This window comes from Onychomys torridus, chromosome 9, assembly GCF_903995425.1.
Source record: "Onychomys torridus chromosome 9, mOncTor1.1, whole genome shotgun sequence".
In the NCBI taxonomy this organism is placed as follows: domain Eukaryota; kingdom Metazoa; phylum Chordata; class Mammalia; order Rodentia; family Cricetidae; genus Onychomys; species Onychomys torridus.
Window position 1 is genome coordinate 57,005,611 of NC_050451.1, and position 14,910 is coordinate 57,020,520.

Below are 14,910 nucleotides of genomic sequence, written 5' to 3' on the forward strand. Positions count from 1 at the left end.
AACTTTATTTTATCATGAAGTTTAAATTATCATTGATGTCTTATATCCTAAAAAAAAAAAAAAGAGAGAGAGAGAGAGAGAGAGAAGGAGAGAAAATTGAGGCTCAAGTTGACTTGCTTTAAATCACACAAGGCCAGGAGCAAAGGTAGGGTCTAGACTCATACTTTCTGGTTATATAATCAACACTTCTGTGTAGGGTCTTAGATTCAGCAGAAGATAGTTACATATCATTACAGACCGATAATTCAGTACAAGCCATAGATATCATCAGGGGCAGCCAGGTACAGGCCAGAGACACAGCTCCACACTGCCACCTGCAGCTGGAGTTCATTCCGGAGGCCCCCCACCCAGTGGAAGCCAGGGGTCCCAGATTTGCCACAGAGAGGAATTTCAGGAAAAGCCAGTATATAGCAGCATTGGAATTTATCAAAAGGAGTTTATACTTGTAGAAGGGGACAAATAAACACATGAACTATGAACCAATATCTGAGGAGCCCCCAACTGGATCAGGCCCTCTGGATAAGTGAGACAGTTGATTAGCTTGAACTGTTTGGGAGGCACCCAGGCAGTGGGACCTGGACCTGTCCTTAGTGCATGAGCTGGCTGTTTGGAACCTGGGGCTTTTGCAGGGACACTTCGCTCAGCCTGGGAGGAGGGGACTGGACTGGCCTGGACTGAATCTACCAGGTTGAGCTGAATCTCCAGGGGAGTCTTTGCCCTGGAGGAGATGGGAATGGGGGGAGGAGATGGGGGGAAGGCATGGGTGGGAGTGGAAGGGGGGAGGACAAAGGAACCATGGCTGATATGTAAAATTAAATTAAATTATAAAAGAAAAGAAAAGAAAAGAAGGGGACCAATAAAAATATAGGTAGTCAGAAAGGATGAGACCAATCAAAGTGTGCACATGGACTTCTCTAAGAAGTGTAACCCTTGATTGTCCGGACAATAGCCACTTATATGACTTGGGTGATTGTGAGGTTATATCTTCAAAGAGTTGCTAAGAAACCTAAATGACCTCATAGGCTGGGTTTTGAAGTGCACTAGACAGGATAATTGCAGCTGATGAGCTAAAAACCCCCAATCCTAAGAATAGCACAGGAAGTTAAGATTCTCACTGTAAACAAAAAATTAATAGTCCTTTTTGTGAAATTTCTAGAAAATATCTGAGAAAGGAGGAATGTCATACTCAAGGTCTTATTGCTCAGCCCACAAGCACTCATTGTACCTGAACATTCCTTAGAAGATATTTCTACATTAAATGAGTATTGTTTCTGCATCAGCAATCTTCACAGCAAATACTAATTGTGCTACAATTTTTGACTCTTAGCAGGCAAGTTTGGAGTGAGGAGCCCCTGTAGCAGGAATCTTAAAGAGTCTTATTAATAAAATCAAACCTAAGGCCAGTTATTGGGGTGAATACTGGAAGATCAGAGAAGCAGAACAAGCCACAGCTTCCCCACCTTGCCAATTCCCCAGCTGATCTTGTTTCCTCAGACTGGAAGCTTCTGTGTCCTCATCCCAATGGCTCTCAGCTGAACTGCTTAAATTTACTTCTACTTTCTGGTCTTCACGCCTATGTATCTTTCTGCATTCTGCCATCACTCCCTGGGATTAAAGGCTCAATTTCTGGGATTATAGGTGTGAGTCACCATGCTTGACTGTATCCTTAAACTGTAGGATTTCTGCCTCTGGAATGCTAGGATTAAAGGCCTGTGCTACCACTGTCTATCCTCATGGATAATATTGTGGCTGTTCTGTCTCTGAACCCAGATAAGTTTATTAGGCTGCACAATATTTTGGGGAACACAATACCACTACAAGCCCCCCTTCTCTTTCCCTGTTCCTTCACTTTCCCCCATCCTTCTATTCTGCCTCCACAGTGGTAAATGAAGCAATGAAGGAGAGAGACATTATATCAGGGAGGTGTGAGGAAAATAATTCATGAAAAAGGTGGCATTTTAATTGGAAACTGTAGAATAAACGTAATTAAGACTCTGGAGTTAAATATGTCTTTAGAAGAGGAAAGATTATAATTACATGAAACAAGAGTATTTGATAGTAAGATGATGCAGAGAGAATTGACAAAGCCAGTCAAGTATGAGACCAAGAATAGTGAAAGAAGGTTGGGTAGGTAGCAAAGGGGATAGTTAGGATGCTATAAAAGGTAGGTCCAATGGCTTTGATTGTTCTTAGCAAGCCCCTGAGTGATGTCAACAACTTTAATGATGGAGTGGCATCACTGAATGTGGTGACTTAACCAAATTGTATTTATACTGTATATACAATGTAGTTGCTACAGAGACAGTTTATATAGCTACTGTCATTGTCCAGGAAAAGGCATGATGTGTCAAGGAGAAGGAAGGCTGTTGGGAAAAAGGACTCAAGATGTTAGAGGCAGAAAGCATAGAATCGTGGAATGGGACTGTCCAACGTGATCATCATGTGCAGGAGGCCAGATGAAGTAGGGTGAAGACACCAGGGATGTAGCCATGGGTTTTGACATCATCTATCCACAAGAGAACATTTCTTGAGTGGAGGTAGATTAATGTTCAAGATAAATAATGTCTTCTTTATGAACCTATAGCACCCAAATGAAGTAGCAGGGTTCTGAATTATAGGGGACTATGATTTTAATCATGTTTTAATTAGAATGTAATATACATTCAGGAAGGTACACCGACCTCAAATCAGAAAGTATCCTCTTAGAGAAAGATGACATTATAGCATGATATTATCTTATGTTATATTTCATGTACTGCTCAACTATTTGAAATATATATATATAGTTTTTTGAGACAGGGTTTCTCTGTGTAGCTTTGCGCCTTTCCTGGATCTCGCTTTGTAGACCAGGCTGGCCTCGAACTCACAGAGATCTGCCTGGCTCTGCCTCCCGAGTGCTGGGGTTAAAGGCATTTGACACCACCGCCCGGCATGGTTTGAAATTTAAAGCAACACTGCTATGACCTTCTTGTATCTTTAGTGGCACAAAGGTAGGCATTTACATCTGTAATAGCACTGAGAGTCTACAAACATGCATATAAATGTGTGCTTCTAAAGTGAAGGAGGTACAACAGCCTCTGGTGTGAAGTGTGATGGGTCACAGTGAACCACTTATAGCTGCTCACAGAGGAGCTGAACAAGCAGATGCAGGTCAGGCTAGAACACAGACACAAAGTAGAAAGATAACGTCTGAGGCCATGAGCTGGAGTGTAGCTCAGAGGCAGAGTGCTCACCTAGCTTCTGAGACTGTAAACAAATATTAATGGGAGTATCTATAAGTAACATTAGTTAATTATTGATCTTGGCTGTCATTTCCATATAAGGACACTTGATGTAATAGTGGTTCAAAATCAATAGGGACTTCTGTCATGTGGAGATGCCTTATCCAGGGAAATCCATGGTCCAGATGTTACATTTTGCTTAAAGCAAAATATAAATCAATGCAGGTGGTAGAAAAAATAGGTCCACTCACCAAGACATATGCCAATGGAGTTACATTGAAATTGATGAGATTGCTCATATCTGTTTCTTCTTGATTTCAGCTTCAAGCCCCTATGCCATCAGGAAACTTCAGTAAACACCAACCAAAGCCAAAGACTGTGGTCTAGGAACTCATGATCAAAACTAATGCCAGACTGCAGCTCAGCCTTCAATCTAGTGACCTTGATTGGCCGCAGAACAAATTCAGGACTGGTTGAAGCAAGATCAGTCACTGACACCATCCAAGCATGCAAGTCAGTTTCCTTGCTGTCTTCTTTGGTTCAATATAAAATGGTTCAGCCCTAAGTTGGGGAGTTGATTTTTCTTAAGGGTTTGGCTTCTGGTAGGTGGAACACACTCCAGTGGATCACTGCACATCTGAGGGTATATAGACAGCACTAATTAAAGGAGACAGGTTTAAAGATAATGAGGGCATAAAGCTGGTTGGTACAGAATGGCAGGATAGATCTGGAGGGGTTGATTGATGTGGGAAGGCCCACTTGACTGTGGATACGATTATTCCACAGAGGGGTGGGTAAATTGAACTGAGTACTAGCCTTCATGACTCTCTGCTTCCTGATTGCAGATGCGATGTGACCAGCTCTCCTAAGCACCCGTTGCCATGACATCCCACCATGCTGACTCTATATCTTCAACTTTGGGTTGAAGTCATCTCTTTAGCCTTTGAGTTCCTTTTGTCAGGATATTTTATCTCTGCAATAGCGAAAGTAACTAAGTTGGTTTCACAGTTGCCAAAACACGCCTTTGTTCTCCAACTTCTGAGTAAACAATACCTTGTGTCTTAAGGTGTAGCCTCCTGAAAATGCTTTGATTTGTTTGCTCTAGACATGACAGCATCTTGGAGGAGCTGAGAATGTGATTTTTTTTGCCTCTTTGATTATGCATTTTTGCCTTCAATGTCTCCTGCTCTGCACTAGACATTTTCAGGATTCATAGAATTCTTTAACAAAATGTCACCAGAGAGTAAAAATTGGAAAGTATGGAGTTAGAGTGATAATATTTACTAAACTGTTGTGCCGGGCTCTAGCATAACTGCTAAGAGATTGTCCAGTGGCTAAGGGTGCTTGTTGCCAAGCCTCACAACCTGAGTTCAATCCCCAAGGTCCTACTGGTTAGAAGGAGAGAATTGACTCTTGCAAGATGTCCTCTGACCTCCACACACACATCATGGCGTCCAGAGACTCATATACCTGTGCATGTGCTTGGACACATATGTACATATGCTCAAAAATAAATAAATACCTTAATAAAAAATGGTAATTGTCAGCAATTTAGGACATGTGTCCTAGTATTACAATTTAATTCCGAGGAAACAGAAGCACTGAGAACTTACTGAGCTTGATATTAAAATATTTAAAGAGTGTGGCTGAAAGTCATTGATGGGCTTTCTCAGCCCAAGCTACCCACTGAGCTATCTCACTACTGCCTCCAATGACCTATAAATAATATAGATAATAAAATATCCCAGTTTCTTCATTAAACCTCAACTTTGGCAACTTCTATAAATTATATGTTCCTCTGCACTAGTTGTGATACAACTAAGTGGAAGTAAGTATCCAAGCATAAATATCCAAGAATACAGAGTTGGTGTGGAAGGAGGAGCGTGCTCACATTCCCCTACCACGCAGCCCAGAGGGGCTGCACTGTTCTGCACATACATTATTACTGCAACTTTCCCCAACTTGTTTCAGGGCCTTTGTTGCTACTCCGTGTCTCATTTTATTCTGCTCATAGTCTAAGGAGATCCCACAACCTATCTGTTTCTGTAGCTGGAGGTGGATGAGAAGACTGACTCCCACATTCTAGATGAACCTGCCGAATCTCATTTTGCTTTCATATACCATCCCCCCAAATTCAGTCCAGGGAGGTCTGAAGCTGGAGTAGCTGGAAAATAGATGGTGCTAACCCAGAGTCCATCAGTACAAACTAGAAGGATAGCACACAGTGTTCATGCCAATGCAGGCACACAATCAATAAAACCAAAGGAAATAAAAGAGAAGCAGGCATTGTGTTAAAGTACAGGAAAATCGCCTGCTTCCCACCCAAGGGGATTTTTACTACACTAAGTAATACCAGGTGGCTTGGGGCGGAAGGTCCATTAGCCTATGTGAATACATTTCATCATAGTGATGCAAATGGTACTTCACAATTCACAAGCATTAGTTTCTAGGACTCCCAGGCCTGCCACTGTAATTGTTTTCATTTTGATTTCTAGCATGTAGAATAGTTCTCCACGACAATGGCAATTCTGGAGTCAGGTAGCTGTTTACCAATCTAGGACATTAATATTGCTCAGAAAAACTTTAATATTTGGTGTCTATCCCTGCTTCTGAAGCTAGAGAGTAGTCCTTCCTCCCTGATACACATTTAAAAAACGACAATGACTTGCAAAATCACTTAGTGATTTCCTCCATGAGCAAGAAATAACACGGAATTCAAACCATCTGACCAACGCAGGGCACGATGGCAACTCAGACAGGGATCTGCTAATTGGAAGCCACAAAATATGCACATTTTATTTTCCTGTACAGAAACAAGTTTTGTTTGATTTAGTAACAGAGTTGGTGCATGTGATGAGTGGCCTTGTGTGGGATCGAGTTTGGATTCTGACACCGGGGATTATTTTCAGCTTTGTCACTTATTAGGTAAGTGACCTAGAGTGATGACCTCTCCTCTTGGAGCCTCAGTTTCCTATGTTATACAATGAAGATACTTCCCCCTCCCCCTACACACGGTCTCTTCTCCTTTTCTCCTCTTGTGGATGGGCTTGTGAGGGCTGAATAAGATCATCGAAGTGTCCAGTGAAATGTCTATCCGACTGTTTTCCTAAGTTTCTTAGGTAAATTGCTCGGAGAGCCTTGTTTGATGTAAGAAACAGATAACTGGTCCATAAAAGTTCCACACAGGGGAAGCAAATTGTTGTCTTTGGTGCTGGTCTTCTCATCTGGCTCCTGGGTTTAGAATGGAATGCACCTAGAACAGTCTTGAGTGCATCAGTGAGACTCTGAAACTTGATTCAAAACGGGTCATTGTACACTCACAGTAAGGGAGATACAACCGGAGCAAGCATGATGAGAAACATGTTGTAATGGAGGCAACACAGGGCAATTATCAGCTATTTGGGGGCTGAGCTCTGTTTGCTCTCTAGCAAATCATGGGACTTCTCCCAGTATTTGTTTCCTTGTCTGCAAAATGAGGTAGATGGCTCAATGACTTTCCCAGCTGCATCCACTGTTTGGCTAGGAAGCCATATTCCTGCACAGAAGAGGGATTTCTGTAGCTCTGTAGATGAGCCTGCTGCTCTGGGAAGAGTTATAAGCTTTTACAAGAGGTGGCCACTCACGCTACCATTTCTAAGTGAGTATTTAGCTTAGGCAGTTTCTTGGGATCCCATGCCAGTGGTGACATGGTAGAGGAAAGCTCAGTTGGTCATTTACAAATAGAGAGTATTCCACATAGCCAGCTCTGTTTTTCTTACAGTATTGTTAATGTTCAAGTCCTTGTGGCTTTTAGAATAGTCATGATTTGAAGCGGTTTACTCAGTACATTTGCACACTGATAATCTATTTCACAATACATTTTAAAATCTCTCTTTTCAACCTGTGAATCCAAATGTGTTAACAAATGAGTGGGGGTTTCTTTTCATCCAGTGGCATATTCATGGTGTTCCTTTAGGATCCAGGTTGAGTGGTTCCTAGAAGGCTCCAGCTATTGGTCAATATGATAACAAAGACCGTTTGCAGCATGGATGTGTGCATTAGCAGACAATCTGTCAAGGGAATCTACAAGGTACAGAGGAGCTCTGCAAGGCCTAGTTATATCAGGGAAGTGAGTTTCCTCCCTCTGCATTTCAGCAATCTCCTCTTCAAGAGAGGCAAGTGAGAGGGTGAGAATAGGTAATTTAAAAGACAATTTTCAGCTCTAAATTCTGTATTTTTAGCCAGTTTGTATATTGGTATTATACATAACCTCAAAGATGTGCCTGAGAACTACACAGATTTAAGAGACATTAAACTGCTTCTCTGTTCAAATATAGAAAATGAATTCCTAATCGCTAGATACATCTCAGTCTCCTTAAATCTTATGTTTAAATCCTTCACAACATGTAACTTAACACTTTCAAAATGACACATTCTGTGGTCCCTTTTGAAATATGATATTAAATACATGGTGCAGAACTTCAAAAGATTATTAAAATTTTCTTGTCACAAGTATCTATGGTTAGCCTGGGCCCATTGTCTGTAGTCTCAACACTCTAGAAATGGAGACAAGAAAACTGTCCTGAGTTCAAGGCCAGCCTAGGTGTGATGGCTAGCTGTTCTTGGTTGTCAACTCGACTACATCTGGAATTCATTAAAACCCAAGCAAAATATCTTTGAGGAATTTTTCTTGATTGAGCTATTTGAAGCAGGAAGATCCATCCTAAGTCCAGATATTTTGAGGTGGGAAGAGCCACCTTCAGTCTGGGTTACACCTTCTGGGGGAAGCATAGATAAAGGATGTAGAAGAAGGAAATGTTTATTCTTTTTTTGGTTGCCTTCTTTCTTGCGCCACTGGTATTAGAGCCCACATCCTCAGGATTCCAATATGTACTGAAGACTAGCTAAGTCATCTAGCCTCGTGAATTGAACATATTGTATTCTTAGACTTTTCTTTGGTAGACAGCCATTGTTTGGACTAGTTGGATCACAGCTTTTAAGCCACTCTAATAAATATCCTTTCTATATGTATATATCGTATCATTTTTATTACTCTGGAGTATCCTGACCAATATAGCAGGCTACATAGTAAGAACTAGTGTGGGGATATACTGTGTCCCCCAATATATTGTGCACCCTAATAAACTTATCTGGGGTCAGAGGACAGAACAGTCACTATATAGACATAGAGGCCAGAAAATGGTGGCACACACGCCTTTAATCCTATCACTTGGGAGGCAGAGATCCATTTGGATCTCTGTGAGTTTAAAGTCACACTGGAAACAGCCAGGCATGGTGACTCACACCTTTAATCCCAGGAAGTGATGACAGAAAGCAGAAAGGTACATGAGGACCAGGAACTAGAGTTGGTTAAGCATTTAGGCTTTTGAGCAGCACAGTTCAGATGAGAGGCATCCAGTCTGAGAAAACAGGATCAGCTGAGGAATTGGCAAGGTGAGGTAGCTGTTGCTTGTTCTGCTTTTCTGATCTTCAAGCATTCACCCTAATACCTGGCTCCAGGTTTGTTTTTATTAATAAAGACCTTTTAAGATTCGTGCAGCAACCTAGTCCTGAAAATACACACAATTGTCTATTTTGACACTTTATTTTATGTGTGTGTCTTTTTCAATTGGTTTACTCTTTTATTTTTAAGAATTTCATGCAGATACACAACCAAGTATGAGCATATCTACTTGCCATTCCCTGCCTTCAGTTCTCCCTGTATGTATCCCAGGATGCCCTCCTCCCATCTAGATGTCTGCTTTGGTGGTGGAGAGAACTGACTCAGTCCAACAGCTTGACCTGTCAGGCATCTTCCCATTAGCTGCTACTCCCAGTAAGGTAAAGCTTCTCTGCACAAGGATGAGAGCAGCCCAGGCCCATGGGTATAAACATAAACATTCAGAAGGCAAGTTGACAGTATGATCATTTAGCAAAACAACCATGGCAGCTCTACCCTATGACATATGGCATCTTGGGCCATGGGCTTTTGGTCAGGATTACAGTACCAGGAATCCTGTGAAATACAGTCCTGTGAAGCAGACCTCAGAGTCACTTAGAAAGTAGTTATTTACCCCCGTAGCCTTCATGTCACTGTTGCACCAGTAAGCACATCCTGCCGGGCAGGTTGGTGTTGTAACATGCAGGGTCCATCACTGGGAAGACAATTGATGTGTTTTTTCCCCCAGAATCCTGTGCAGCACTATAAAAGCTAGCCAGCATGGAGGAAGTTTCTGACTTTGTTTGGGATCACTTCTCTACACCCTGCAGCCGAAGTGTTCTCACCTTATTTCAGGCACCATACATAAAATACCATAGCTTTTCTTTCAGTTTGCATCAATGTGTTAAATAGAACAGATGCCAAACTACATGAAAATTTAAGTGGAAAATTATACAAAATCCTATTTTCTTTGAAATACACACACCAAAAGAGTTTTCAAAACCAATGAAAGAGTTAGGAAGGGACATGAGGTGGGGTCCTTTCACTCAGGACTAAATTTAGAGCAGAGAGCTAGAACACTGATTGCATGTGAGCAGAAGTTTAGCTTCAAAAAGTCTTAGATGAAAGCTCAGGTGTTTTAGGTCAGACGTTCTTAGACTGTGTCCCCAGAGGCTTATGTGCTAAAGCACAGCCCTTAGTGTGTCAGTGTTGAGACTGTAGAACTCCTAAGAGGTAGGGATTAGTAGAAATGGATGAGGTCATTGGAGTGTATGCACAAAGATGAGATGGATGTGATCTGCTTGGACCCTGGTTAATATTCTTGAAAGCAAGTTTATGTGAAAAGAACAAGCTTGTCCCTTTTTAAACTAAGGATTTCTACCTCTCCTATCTGTGTTTCACCCATGAAACACACCATCTGACATATATATATATATATATATATATATATATATATATATATATATTATCTAGATGGACCTCTCCAAAGCTGAGATGATGCTGGCTCCCTGTTCTTTAATGTGTAAAACTGTGATTTAAACAATCCTTGTTTCCTCTGTTCAGACTGCCATATTTTGTTACATTCATAGAAAACAGATTAATAGTGATAAAGTTGTACAGAATGTAGAAGACATAAATTATGAAAGAGTGAGTGTCCTGATTTAAAACTTATTTATGTAACCCTAAGCACTTATGGTCTTAACAGTTATTGTTAAATGAGGAAATGTATTATGGGATATTTGATTACACTGTGAACCCCAAGTTTGTGTTAATTAAATAAAACTTTGGGTCAGGAGGCAGAGCCAGCAGGAAGTAGCCATAGGGAGTTGGAGGTAGTCCAGAAAATGGATAGAGAAATGCACAGGAAGTGGTAGGGAGGGACTTGGAGTTTGGCAGTCTTTTTTGGTTGGAGATGGAGGAATTCAGGTGATTGCTTCTCTGCTTTTCTGAGCTAGCAGGTTTTCACCCCAGCATCTGACTCCCGAGGCTTTATTGGTAAAATAGAATGATGGAGACTTAGTAAAAAACTACATTGGCTGCAGAGGCAGAGACGGTTCTGGTAGGACATAGAGTCAGCAGGAAAGTGATTTTAGAGCCACAGTCAGTAGCTGAAACAGAAGTGGATTCAGGTGCAGCTACTGTGCTGATGATAAAAAACGCACAGAAAATAGCATAGACCTTGTCCCTTTATAGAACTCGCAACCTGTTAAGTTTCTTTTCCTCTAAATATTTGATAATTTGTGCCCTCCTCTATGTGGAGATAAAAGTATTACCTGCATTCAGTTTAATATTTAGAAGGCAGCTTAGAAAACCACTCTGCAACCTCTAATCTTATTGGAGCCCATGTCAGGTAGAATTTCTGTGCAGCCATTTCTGATGATTTTCATCTCTTTATCCCCCTTTATGTGCTTCTTTTAGACTAAAAATCAAATAATGCATCATTACCAAGAATTATTATCCTCTCAATTTTCAAGAAACAAAAATTAGGAAACTATTTTTCAAGGCAGCCTCTTTGGGTTGAGTTTCTGAACACATTGGTAGATTTGTGGTTTCCAAGTGCAGGATATGTTCAAGGCCTACTCATCAGTCATCTCTCCTCTACCCAGCAAAATGCCATAAAAACATCATAATTCTTGTAGGGCTCCTTTAAATAAAGATTTAAAGATCTCCACATGTGTTATTGTGGAAGAGTTGGCCTGGGTCCTGTTGACTCTACATCATCCTGAAAGTTCAATTTTGGCCTTCTGAGAGAGAACTTGCAAGGTACCAAGGTCATGCTAAATTAACCAAAATTGCCAGAGCAGAATTTCTGGCAGAGGCTTATCACTAGTCTTCTCTGGTTGATTTTAGAACTCAGTGTTTTCTAACTGTGAACTACACAGAATCTAGATATTTCTGAGTGACATTTAAGACCTTGAAAGAAGTGGCTCCCTCTCCTCGTTCAGCCTTATCTCTCCATGTCCCCCATATCTGTTCTTCATAATAATCATGACCTCTCTGGCTGTCTTTACACAAATATGAGTCTTTCCTATGATAGCCCCAAACTCTCTCATCTTTCTAATCTGCCAAGGTTCTAGCATTCTCATCTTATCCATGATCTCTTTTCTGATTTTTCCAACCTTTGTAAATTACAGGTTTCTTGTTCTCTTTCACATTGATTACCAGAACTGGCAATATGCTGCTTGGATGTGCAAATGCCTTCAAGTAGGATATTATACTCCCCTGTCACAACAGCTGCCAATCCTGAGATATGCTGGGCATATATGAGAATCCATGCAGGCCTACCAGAAACAAAAAGGGTGGAATTTAGACAAAGCATAATGTCCCTAAGTGCCATATATGAGAAGACCCCAAAAGAATACATAATGATCAAAAATATTTCAGCAGTTCATCTCAGAGTCAGAAGTCTCACTTGCTTGGTTGAGGGGGCAGGCACATGATTCTCCTGAGGAGTCTGGAGTTCTAACAGTTCCACGATCCTTCCTACCTCTAATCTGAAGTTGCAGTAAGTGGGTACTTGGAGCATCTGGATTATATGACTTTTGTTCTGTAGGTTTTCCTCTGGATTGAAACTCTCTTTCCTGGAGGGAGAAAAGAGCTTCATAAGATGCCAGAAGTAAATGAAATTCACACAGCTCAGGAAGACCTGAAAATCACAAAATTCACAGGGCATCTCCACAAAATTATAAAAGGAGTAAAACGTTGTTGAGGGAGGCAACCCTTTGATCCGTTGAGCTGCCTGCAAGATACACAGGGATCACCAGAGACCCAGCCTTTGTCAGTTGTCACCAATGCCTGGTAAACATTTTGGTAATGCAGGTGCCTTGGAGTTACCCATGTTCCTGTTATAATCCTTCACTATATCATTGTAAATAACCCCAATATATCCACTGATTCACCAATCTAGATATGAGTGGATTTAATTATTTGGAATGCTATTGGAGCCCTACCTGAAGTGAATAGATGTTTATTCATGTCCCACCAAGAAAAAAATCATGCAATAGCACTTTACATTTCGTGACCTCCTATCCAGTCTTGAATGGCATAGTTCTTGTGTACATCTTGTTTTCATGGTCTAAATAGAAGGCTAAGAACTGCTTTTTCTTTTTATAGACATGAGGTGAGTTTTAGAGGTTAACATCTTGGCAAAAATAGGTATCAATTAAATATTTATTGACAACTTTCAAAACTGGAATTTGAGGGTTAGAGAGGTAACTCAGCGGTTAAGTTCATACTGCACCTGCAGAGGATCCAAGTATGGCTCCCAGCACCCATGTTTGGCAGCATACAACTGCCTGTAACTCCAGTGCTAGAGGATCTGAAATCCCCTTTAGGCCTCTTAGGTACCTACACACATACACCCATACATACATACCTACAATAAAATTTAAAAATAAACTAGATTTTTATAAAACTGGCTTGGGCTGTTTACCCATGCATATCTTCTAATGACTGACATGCAAAGATGACAGTGGACATGGCTGCTGGGAGCTGATTACTATGTGATTACTTCAGTTTCTAAGTAGCCACATATTCAACATTGGTCAGCACAGCCCTAACTTCACACATTCTGTGTCTGGAGAACATTCTCACTGGTGGGGATGCTAGCATTCTGCCAACACAAGTGGGATTATTTTGATAGTTTTGTGCAAAATGATTCTCGATCATCCTTACAAATGCACATGTCTACCTATGAACGGATGCACTGGTAGCCTCTATAAATGAGCATCTACAGATAGTCTAGTAGCAGTAATTAGGCTGCTATCATTCAGAGTTGGATGATAAGGACCAGAGAAAATATATCAGCTTCAAACTGCACCCCAACAAGGTGTGGAAACCACTCTAGTACACTTGGTGCTCCCTCACACTTCCCTTCAGACTAGGTTTTCTGTCTCACATGGTTCTGACTGCAGGGCCATATTTCTAAAACCAGAGTCAGATGTATTCTTCTGTGAACCTCCTTTCCAGTAACCCAGGTGTGTTGGGAACCTTGCAGCTTTCTATATAAAAGAGCATTGTTCTGTGGGGCTGAAACACATCTGATGCACCCGCCTTGGCATCAAATGGGGTGAGTAGGTGAAGCTCATTTGCTGCACTTCTGACCATTTGAGGTCCTCCAATAACAGTCTCAAAATGGTCAAATATCACTGATTTTTCTGTCTTGGAAAATTTCACACTTACTTTAAGTTGCAAAAAAGAGTTCAACTAAATTATTGTCAACTTATAAAATGAAAATTTAAAACATCTTTAAAAATTACATTTGCTTATGTGTGTTGGGGGTCGGGGGCGGAAGTCAGAGGACCACTCACAAGAGTCAAGTCTCTGCTCCCACCATGTGGGTCCTGGGGAGTCAGGCTTGGTGGCAAGTACCTTTACTCACTGAACCATCTCGCCACCCCAAGATGGAATTTAAATAATCCTCATGTTTTGTTGATTTTTCTCTTCCTTGTTGGAAGCAGTATCAAACAGTCATGAGGCTCATCCTGTTTAGATTCAAGTGCAGGAGAAACATAGATCGCTCTGCATTCCTAGTCTACATCAGTAGAGCATGTACATGCATCGCCTGGGCTACTTGTTTTTCTCTTTTCCTGGTAAGTCTTTAACCCCTAGTTGGTAGGAGTGCTGTGAGGACAAGGATGGACTTGAACATCTTCTCTGTTTCCCTTCACAAGCCAAACAGAACTCAGGCAGCACCAAGGTCATCTGTCATCTCCAACCACACTTTGGTAACCCGCAGGAAATACTGAAATATCATTTGATATCATTTGCTTTATATATGAAAAAAAAAAAAAAAAGAAACAGTACTCAGCATGGTGGCACATACTTGTAATTCTAGCACTTGAGAGGCCTGAGGACAGTGGAGTTAGAGGTCAGCTAGGGTTACAGGGCAGGAATCCATTTCAAAACAAAACAAATCTCCCTCCCCCCTCCCTCCCTACCTCCCTTACTCCTTCCCTCCTCCTGTCTCTCTTTCTCTCTCCCTCCCTCTCCTCCTTTCTCTCCATGTCCCTCCCCCTCCCTCCCCCTCCCCTCTCTCTGTCTCCCTTACACACTTTCTTTTTCCCCAACACACAGACACACAGACATAGACATACAGACACACAGACACACACACAGACACACACACACACACACACACACACACACACACACACACACACACACACACACACCAAAACAAAAGCTTTCATTACTTCTATTTCTAATAGCTTGCCAAATGCAGCTGCTTTAAGGAATAATTTTATACCTCTTGTAACTGAGGATAAAAAG